Raw genomic sequence first — 11,405 nt, forward strand, 5'->3', positions numbered from 1 at the left:
TTGAAGCCATTCCTAGATACTTTCTTATTTCACTCAAAAATATTTCAGAATGGACCTTGAACAGGGGAGGACTCTTTTTAATGGTCATAGTTACAATACCTTCATCATCTATGATAATTTTAACAGTCACTCCTCAATACAATAAAATATCCAGTCGTGTACAAATTTCTCAGGTTGTTTTACTGTTTGTTTGGATCAAGATAAGAATAAGGTCCATACATAACAATTGGTTGACTAAGTCCCTTTTAATATTGGTCCCCTCCATCTCTCTGCTTTTCCTTACAAGATTTTGCTGATTGCATCCCTGGTTATGTCACTTCATATGTCTCTCTGTTTCCTGTATTTCTATTAAATTGGCACTTATGATCTAATCTATATGACAAGGCTTCTAGTAATGCAATCCATGCTAGGCTGTCTCACAGTCTATAGATCTAATGGCTTAAACAGGATCAGATTCTATTTTTTGGCGAGACCGCTTCAGCAGGGTGGTGCTGTATTACAATCTCGGGTTGTCTCACTTTGTGTCATGTTGAATGCTAATCGTGCTCATTGCCTTGCTTATTAATTCATTAAAAGTTGAGGAACAGTGTCATTCCGATTTGATCTATTCTTTCTTCCAGTATTAGGTGGAATCTTCCCTTAATCTACTCTTTGGTTATCCCGAGGTACCATTCAAAGAAGAAAGGCAGGACAAATGCTTGTTTCTTTCCCTCGATTTACCGGTTTTCGAAATAATGATTTGGTTTGTTAGCATCCTCCAAAGTGAGGCTTTTTTTTAAAAGTATGACTGTGAGTTTATGGATGTAAATATATTTGCTATGTTTCAACCCATTTCAGTTATCCTTATCGATACTCGAATGATCCCTCTTTGGCCTGTGGGAGACTCTTGAACTTGACACCTGAGATCATCTGATGTGGCTCTAGTCGTCTTTGGCAGCTGCCATGCTCACCTTGTACATTTCCTGCTACAGACATGAAATCAGCCATTTCTCCCACAGGCCACTAGTGTCTGGGCACTAGGGTTACATAGCTTTCTTCCCCACCCCCCTCCAACACAAGCTTTAGCGAATGAGTCAAGCTGTTCTGCATCTTCTTCACATCACAGTGTATCGTGGATCTCATTCCACATAAACGCTTTCAACTTTTGAAAATAAAAGCCCCCCAAAGCGCATAGCACATTACCTAGGTAACCAAATGAGTGATTAACCTCATCTTTCTTATTTCTACTTTCTTCTTAACTTAAAAGAAAAAAAAAAAAACCACGATCCTTTCAATTCAATAATGTTCATTAACACAACTATTTCTCATTGGAGAGGGGAACAAATGCATCGAAAATGAAGTAGTTAGATTTTAATAAACATCCCTGAGAAATTTCTTCTCTGGTCTCATTCTCGATCCCATGCTTGTCCAGAATGCTGGCTCTGTTCGGGAATTTGAAGCAAACCGTCGTTTGTCCATCTTCTGTTTCTCACAGCCTCCCAGAGCTCTTTCGTTCCCTCACATTTGAGATTGTAGTGATGATGCAAACGAAGCCCCAGGAACGCCTGTGCTCTCCACTCCCCCCACGCCCAGCCCCGCCCTCTTCATCCTGCCGGCTTCTGACAGATGCCAGCAAGAATCTAAGGTTCGAAAAGGTAAGTTCATGGAACTAAATGCCAAGGAAGTTGAGTAATCTTTCTTTGCATAATATAGTACTTAGGGTTACTTTTCAAATGCCGAAAAGCCTTGTCATCCAAATTTTTTTCCCCTTTTTGAATAGGAAGTTGCTACTGAGAAACACTGCTCCTCTGAAAGAAAAACAGTAACTCAAACGCTCCTGTATTAGATGCGTTTGGATTTCAGCCTCAGCTTTGGGGGGTAGCAGAGAAGAGTGGGGACTGGGGTGAACTGGACTCCTACCCCTGCCCTTTCTAAAGGGGCAGTTATTACTCCGGGTGATTGTCGCCGGGTGAAATGTGGGCACAGTGTTGTCACATCTTAGAAATTTTCAAGAGAAACTGGAAATGTGGGATCTGATGTCAAAACAATTTCTTGAGTTTTACATGGTGACTTGATTTTTTTTTTAAATAAAACATTTTACTGGCCAAACAGAAAGACATTTCTGGGTTAAATTCTGATTTCAGGCCACCAGTTTGCAATACTCTTTCCTTTAATATCCTGAGTTATCTCTCTAGACTTTGGTCAAGAGTCACTTTACTCTTCTATCTTCACGATATTCCGATAGCCTCTGTCCCTCTGCGTTGGTCCCTGGGGTCCCTATCAGTCTGTGGTCTCTGTGCATATGTGTATATTATGTTTACCGACGCACATACACACACACCTATATAAGGCACTATGCTAAGCCCTTATATACATTATTAAATCTAATCTTCGCAAAACTGTAAGATAGGCACATGCATTCGTTATTTATGTGTAACAAAGAATCCCAAGTTTAGTGACTCAAAACAATAGTCATTTATTATCTCACAGTTTCTTCGGGTCAGGAATCTACAAAGTGGCTCCATTGGGTGGTTCTGGCTCAGGGTCCCTCAGGAAGTTGTAGTCGAGATGTTGGCTGTAGCCCTGGTCATCTAAAGGCTCCATTTGGGCTGCTGGATCCTTTTCCAAGGTGGCTCAGTCACACGCCTGGTGACTTAGTAGTGGCTCTTGGCAGGAGGTGGCCATTCCTCACCAAGTGGACTTCTCCATAGGGCTGCTTGAGTGTCCTTACGACATGGCGCTGTCTTCCGTCCAGAGCCGGTGACCCAAAAGACAGCGAAGCAGAAGCCGTAATGTCTTTATAAAGTCACACACTGTCACTTCCTCAGTCTCCCGGTGGTCACACGGGTCAGCTCTCGGAGTGTGGGAGGGGACTGTACACAGGTGTGAATGTCAGGACTGGGGAATCATGGGGAGTCATCTTTGAGGCTGGCTACTGTGGCGCTCTGATTATTGTGTTACAGTGTCTATCTGAACCGGTTAGGTAAAAACATCTTTATTAGACCTGGGGTTGATTCCAGGAATTTCTCTGTGTGCCTTTGCCCATGTGTGGAATGCTTTTCTTCTCTTCACAGCCTCTAATCCACCCATAGTTCAAAAGCCAGTACAAAGCTCCTCTAGAGGTAAGAATTCTCAGATCTTGGGGATGGTTTCACCAGGCGTGGGAAGCAGGAATGTGTGTCAACGACAAAATCATGCCTGGCTCCCAGGACCTGAAATGACTTTCAGAGTTCTGTTCTTGTGGAAACAGTCTCTTTGGTCTTTGAAGCTTTTTTGGGGGATCAAGACACTAGACTGGTGCCCTCTGGTGGTGAAGGAGAAGCATTGGGATCTCTCAAGTGGTTTTCGTCCAAAACTGGGAGTGGAGAGGGGACATCGGTGTTCTAAGACCCAGGTGAAATTAACGTGCCTCCAACGTTGAGAATCCTGCTCTTGGAAGGTTGCATTTCCACTGGAGGCTTCGGTCCTGGATGAATCCATCTCCATCTTAGGTCTGGAGAAAAGATGCTGTCCCCTGTAGCTGTCTCCAGCTTCTAAGTGTTATTTATTTCAATAATGTCTGTTTGGAAGAGCATGCACTTTTATTATAAAAATAGCATCCAACATCATTTAGAAATATAAATTATAACAAGCTAGCGTATTCCGCCTATTTGGTTGGTGAGGATGGAAAAATTTGATAACTATGACACCAGAGTGGGAGGGTTGTAGGGAAAGGGACATCCACACTTTGTGTTGGAAGAAAAGACTGTTATTTGGCACAATTTTCTGCAGGACAAATTGGCAATATCTGACAAAGGTCCAAACAAGACTCTCCTGTGATCCAGTTAGTACATTTCTCACGTCGACCCTGGTCCAACAGTTGTTTGAATGTGCCTGAGGCAGGGTCAAATCAAAACATTGAAAATAATGTACAAGTCTATGAGTAGGGAACTTGTTAATAAATCATGAGACATCCGTACCATGGCTGGATTGCCACGTCGTCTTTGTAAAGAATGAGGCAGAGAACATCCCCAAAAGAACCACCTCCAAGATAGAGCAGGTTAGAATACCAGTGTTGCAGAACAGTATGCACAGAATGACCTAATTTCTGTGACATTATAAGGAAGATTATCAACTTGTTAATGCTTGTAGAGGCCATTTCTGGAAGAACGCACTAGACACTATGGCCATCTTGGAGGTTGGCTGCTACACCTCTTACCTGTGCTCCCGTTAGTCCTTGGGTTCCTCGATGTCATAACAACTCTCAAACTAAGAGGTCTCCTCAGAGAAGAGACCTCTGTGTCCCCAGCAGCTGGCACCTAGAATCTGACACTTAGTGGGTGCTTCATAAGTGGTCCTTGAACTCAAACGGCAGCACCCGCCTTCAGTCACCCAAGTTGGACAGTTAACTCACCTTTGACCTCTTCCATATTTCTTCATCCATTGTCGAATCGGATCAATGTATGCCTACCTCTCTTGTACACACATCTCCTCTTCTCCATTTCCTGGGTTGCTGCCCCCATTGGGGCTATTATTATACGTAATTGAATAGAATGATGCAACCTCCTGATAGATTGCCACACTTTTTCCTCTCTCTCCCACTAACCCAACCTCCACGTTGCAGCTAGAGTGGTTTTTCTACAACACGTACCCAATCATGTCACTCCTCTACTTTAAACCTTCAGTGAGAGTCCAGAGCTGGGGCAGAGAAAACACAAGATGAGCCTGGAGCACCTTGCGATGCCAAAATGTAAGAAAGTGCTCAGAAGAGGATGGGGACATGGGCACCAAGCTGAGAGGGCTCCCAATGGCCCAAACGGGAATGATTTGGGCAACAATGATGGTCTCGGATTGTAATCCATAGGCTAGAAAAAAAAAATCCTTTATACTGATATAAAGGAATACTGCTCTTCCTTATAGAGGAATTCTAATTAATAAGTGGAGAAGGAACGAGAGAAAGAGAAATGATTATTGCAGGCAATATCCATCGACAGATGCTAAAATTAGTGGGTAAAAAGTTGAGAACAGGGTAGTCTCAAAGCCTCTCCTCCAAAAGACTTATTAATCGTAAAGGGAAAAATGGCAACTGCACAGTGGAGAAACTCAGCAGACACCAACTTAACAAAGTGAGTGAGGTTTAAATCGCCAGTAAAAGATGTATTGACATCACGTACCTCTGATACAGTGCGTTTAGAAGGACAGAGCATTACTTCTGTGATGTTCATGCCCCAAATGCCTAAGCTCAATCGAATCATGAGATTGAGAAACACTCTACAAAATAGCTGATCAGGACTCTCCAAAGTGTCAAGGAAAGGGACAAGGAGGGACTGAGAAACCGTCATCTCCATGAAGAGACTAAGGAAACAGGAGGATGAAATGCAGGATGGGACCTCGGATTGGGTCCTGGAACAGAAAAAGGACATTGATGGGAAACTGGCCGAATCCACACAAACTCGGTAGTTTAGATAACAGTATTGTACTGATGTTAATTTTCGGTTTTGAACATTGCACTATGATCGTGTAAGGTGTTAACTTTAGGGGAAGCTGGTGAGGGGTAAACAGGAACTCTGGACTATGTTTACTTCTTTATAAATCTAAAATAATCTCAAAATTAAAAGTTTAAGAAAACACCGATGCTTGGGGCTTATCGCAAAAGATCCTGATTTAATCAGTCTAAATTAGGACCTGAACATGAGGATTAAAAAACAAATTATAATCCCGTATTGTGTTCCAGTGTCCGGTCAGGATTGAGATTTACTGTTCTAGGTACTGAGTCATTATCCAAATTATCCTTATGGTTCATTTTCATTTTTAAAAAGATACAGCAAGAAGATATATCATGCCATCTTCCACAGTTGGGGTTCTAGTTAAAAGTCCTTTGATAAAGAGAAGGAACTTTGATGAAACAAGGTTATTGTTACCGAGCAGTGAATGAAACTTTATGTGCCAAAAACTATGAAAACAATACTCGTAACCCTTGAAAAGATACATCCGACCAACTTTGCAATTAAAAGGAAATAAAAGGAGACGTGTCCTATCGTTTTTCCTTTTTTTTGTCTGTAGCATCCACACAATGATCCACTGTGATTATGTCTCAAATAATGCACAAACACACATTGTAGTGATGGGACAATTATGTATCCTAATTGTGGTGGCGGTTACCTGAATCTATACCGTGTGAAAAAATTTCATAGAATAACACAACACACACACACACACACTCATACACACACTTACACACACACACACACACAGAGAATGCATGCAAAAACTAGCAAAAGTGCATGAGGATTGTAGTTTAGTGAAAAACATTAAACCAATGTTAATTTTTTGGTTTCGATAATGGACTATATTTATTTATGTAGGATGATATCAACCGGGGAAGCTGGGGGAAAGGTGTATGGGAACTCTCTGAACTGTATTTATAACCTCTTCTAAGTCTAAAATTATTTCAAAATAAAGCCTTCATTGAAAAAGGGGAAAATCGAAGAGCTACTTTGGGAGTTTTGAAATCAAGAAAGAACAAATAGCAACCCTTCGATGGCTTCCCATTGCCTTCGAGCTTCAGCTTAAAGTCCTTAGGGTGGCCTTCAAGGCTCTTCCTGACCTGGTTCTGATGACTCTTCCCAGATCATTTAGGATTTGGAACACACTATCAAAGTGTGCCATCAGTAGACACCCTAGAAAATCCAGGCGGTGAAAGGACAGCTAATAGTTGAGTCCCTTGAGGCCAATGCACGAGATGGGCTGGGTCAGAGGCTGGGTGACATAGATAACTCGTCATACCCGAAGCTCCCTTTTAAAACAAATGCTTCATAACCTCACTTTGCTATACTGAAAGAGAACTCATGGATCATGTAGGCTCTTTCTACATGTAATTTACAATGACAAATACAATGCCCCAACTGTATTTTAAAAAGAAAAAAAGGCCATTTATAATAAAAAATAACATACATTTCTATAAGTAAATGCTTTGGCACAACTACAGTCAACTCTTGGACAATATGGGGGTTGGGGGTACCAATCCTCAAAACTTAACTACTACTTTAGAAGGTTTAAAGAAGCAAGCAGATGCTAAACATGCAAACTGACAGGGGTGTGTCGTGTAGCCACTCAAATGTCACATTTGGGCAGGTGGATTTCCAAGAGGGTAGATGACTTGGTAAAATTCCAGACAAAACAAGACGTGATGTTCCCAGCATGGATTTAGCAAGTTAACTTTCTGGAGTGTTCAGTGTATAACAAAATAGTACAAAAGATACTTTGTGCTTATACATAAACACAGAGGTAAATTCAAGCTTATCTATTTTTTTTTTTTTAATAACCTTCATGAATGTTCGATGGGAGATTCAGATGCCACACAGGGACAATTTTGTAGCACTGTCCCATGTATTACGGGACAGTTAACATCTTTGGCCATTGCCTTGCTAGATGCCAGTAGCTCCCCAGTCATTGTGGAGGCTAACAGGGCCCCATCAAATTTCCCAAATGTTCGCCTAGGAGCCCTAACCGCCTGTTCAAAACAAGTATTCTAAGCTGTGCTATCCCATATGGGAGCCACCAGCTAATGTGGCTAATGCGCCCTTAAAATGTGTGTGTGTGGGGTGGGGGGTTCCCGAATTGAGATTGGTGCTGATGGTGTAAAATACACATGGGATTTTAAGACTCGATAGGAAAAAATGAATGTAAAATATGTCATTTATTGAAATGCTAATATTTTGGATATATTGGGTTCGATAAAATATAAACATTAACTTCACTTCTTTCTTTTTATGTTTTAAAACTATGGCTACTAATTTACAGGTGCACATGGGGTGTGTGTCCTATTTCTATTGGGATAGGAATCTGGATATGGGCTGTGCCAGTGGAGAGCAGATGTTTGGGGGGTTTGGGGTCACGGGGTGGGGCAGGAGGAAGGGATTTTGCCCTATCCTGAGGCTTAAGGTTAAGTGCACTTATAACCACAACCTTCCCTCTTCCTTTTTTTATTGAGATGACATTCACATAACATAAAATTAACCATTTTAAAGTGAACAAATCCACAATGCTGTGTAACCACTACCTTTATTTTAGCTCCAAAACCTTCTAGTCATCCCCCCAAAGGAAACTTTGTACTCATGAAGCAGTTCCTCCCCATGCCCCCCGGACTCCCAACTTCTGGCACCCACAAGGGTATGTTCTGTCTCTACGACTTTAGCTATTCTGAAAATTTCGTATAAACAGGATCATGCCATATGTGACCTTTTGCATCACGCTTATTTCATTTAGCTTAAGGCTTTCAAAGGCATCCATTTCGTAATACGTATCAGAACTTCATCCCTTTTTGTGGCAGAACAGTATTTCATTGTGCTAGACCACGCTTCGTTTGTCCATTCACCTGTTGATGGACCTTGGGTTGTTTTCTTTTGGTGATTGTGAATGATGATGCTATAAACATGCAGGAACATCTATCTGTCTGAGTACCAGTTTTCGGTTCTTTGGGATATACACCTAGGACTGGAATTCCTGAGCTGTATGGTAATTCTGTTTACTTTTTCTTTAATTAAACAATGTTTTAAATTTAAATTTTATTTTTCAATTGCAGTGGACATTCGATACTAGGTTCAGGTATACAACGTGGTGGTTAGACATTTATATAATTTACGAAGCGATTGCTCTGATGAGTCTGACAGCATACATGCAAAGTCATCATGACGCTATACTCTCTGTGCTAAACTTTACATTCCCGTGACTGTTTTGTAAATGCTAATTTGTACTTTCCGCCATCTTGACAGGGATTCTTCCTGTTTAACTGTTTGAGGGACTGATCCCACAGCAGTTGGGCCATTTTAAAATCCCACCAGCAATGCATGAGGGAGGGCTCCAATTTCTCCACACCCTCACCGGCATCTGCTTTTCCTCGTTATTTATTCTAGCCACCCTGGGGGGTGTGCAGCGCGGTCTCGCTGAGGTTTTGACTTGCATTTCTCCAATGGCTGATGGTGTTGAGCATCCAACCATCACTCTTTGACAACAAAGTTTAACAAGTCCCTTCAAGAAACCAGGTCTCTGATTCCACAAAGAGACATGAGACCCCTCCAGGTGCCTGTGAGGGACTGAATGTTTGTGTCCCTCCCCAAGTTCGTGAGTTGAAATCCTAACCCCAGTGGGATGGGATGAGGAGGTGGGACCTCTGGGAGGTGGTGAGGTCACAAGGATGGAGTCCTCAGGAATGGGATTAGTGCCCTTATAAGAGAGACCCCAGAGAACTCGCGTGTGAAGACACAACGAGAAGGTGGCCATCTGCAAACCAGAAAGCAGGTCCACGTCAGACACTGGATCTACTGGTACTTTGATCTTGGTCTTTCCAGACTCTAGAACCGAGAGAAAGAAATACTCGTTCTTTAAGCCCTCAGTCCGTGGGACAGCAAGATGGACAAAGTGCGTGTGGTTGTGATTCTGTCCCACTTCTTGTTTGCTCTCTTAAGTAGGGAGAGAGGTGGCTGTGGCGGTGGCTCTGTCCACCTTGTGACTTGGGCTCGGCTCCTCACAGCTGCTCTGCAGGTCCTGGCTGAGAGCCTGAGGTCTCCAAGGATTTGGTTTATCCGTAGAAATGGGTTGGGAGACACTTTGCAAAGAGGGAAGGATGGGAGGCTGGGGTCTCCAGAGTCCCGAGGCCTCCCAGCCCCTCCAGAGAATGGATTCAGCAGAGGAAGCGAGGCTGTTTCAGAGCCTCCTGAGGATGCTTTGCTGCTCTGGGAAGGCGTCCGCAGGGTAATGTGCTGCCACGGTTGATGGGGATGGTAATGATGACAAAAAGTCCTCCGTGAGATTAAGCTGGGAGGCCTGCCAGGAGCCACAGAGAGTAGACCTGTTTCCTGTGGAGACTGCCTTCCCCTTAGGGGACAGTCTGGCTTGATGAGGCTGACCTGTGATGGGGTGGGGGGTACCCACGGCAGCTTGGCACCACCACACTGTGAAGCGCACATTGTCGGAGCAAAGCAGGGAGCTATAGTGGGGGGCCTGAAAGCCAGGCGGTGGGGGAAGGGCTTTGACTGCACCCTAAGCACTGTAGGCAGACGCCCGGACGGTGTCTCAGAAGAGTCAGATGTGCATGTTAAAGATGACGCTGGCTGTAATATGCAAAGCAGACAGCAGAGGGCGAGAGGAGGAGAGCAGAGGCCATCTTGGGGCGTAAACCAGCAAGCCCATGGACACCCCTGAACAAGTGCCCTGTCTTGCTCTAGGTGCTTCCACAGACACAAAGCCCATACAAGGTGTGGCCGCGGCCCTCGAGGACGTACAGCCAGCCACATCAGGCCAGGAGACACGTGTTTATTGTTCCTGTGCTGCAGTAAGTAGAAGGTGAGTGAGTTTCAGCATCAGTTTCTCATTGTGGTGTGAATAAATAAATAAATAGCTGAACAACAAGGCAAACCTGCGCTGAGGACGTAGTTTAAACCCCAAAGCCAGCTGGCCGAATGTAATACCCAGCCACAGGCATTTGTTACCTAAACACTATACTACATCTAGAGATTTCCCTAGACAGCAGCGTGGGTACTTGTAAGGTCATGACCATCCACCCCTGTTAATTCTCCTCTCCGAGCTTCAGTTTCTTCATCTGTGAAATAGGATTAGGAGATTATCTTCATCATTGTGTGGTTTTGAGGATTAACTGAGATAATGCACGAAAAATGCTTAGCGCAGGGCACACAATAAATGTGCAATAAATGTCAATGATTATCATTATTGCTATTTTTTTTTTTGAATAAGAAAGTAATCCACATGTCATTATTATTATTCAATCACATCGTTGTCTCTCCCATACCTGTGAGCTCCCTGAGAGCAATCTTTATCTTAGGCATCATTTCATCTACCATACACATAAACATCTTACAACCAGGAGTGGGAGTTGGGGGTGGAGTGCCGGGGAGGGAGCCATGCCCCTGTCCACAGTGCTGAATCTACATGGCCTGGGTGCTTTTTGAGATGCTTCCTCTCCAACCCATTCACATTGTATTCTCTACAAAGAGGCCCTCTGGAGTTGCGAAACTCAGTGGCTCTGGCATCAGACATGTTAACCAAAATAAAGTAGGTAGTAAAAAGTGTGTACAGCATCATCTTACTGTTGAAAAGCACACACGGTGCCCACGTTCATTTTTATAGAACGCGTACTATGCACGCAGAAATTATTGAACGTGTTCAGAAACATATAGAGAAGGATCTACACCAAACTGTTAATGATGCTTTTCACGTTAGAGTGGGGTTGGCGATGGCAGGAGGATTGCACTTATACTCTTTGGTATTGTTTTCTGTTTTGTTTTCATAACCCCTGTATTGTTTCTGTCACAATAATTTGAAAGTAATACATTTAAACAGAAAACAAAGTTAGTTGGAAGAAACTTTAGAAACAGAGGTTAGGACCCACCTCCAGGGTCCAAAGTGAACAGATCAGCTTCATAACGACG

Source organism: Pteropus vampyrus, unplaced genomic scaffold, assembly GCF_000151845.1.
Source record: "Pteropus vampyrus isolate Shadow unplaced genomic scaffold, Pvam_2.0 Scaffold40, whole genome shotgun sequence".
Taxonomy (NCBI): Eukaryota; Metazoa; Chordata; class Mammalia; order Chiroptera; family Pteropodidae; genus Pteropus; species Pteropus vampyrus.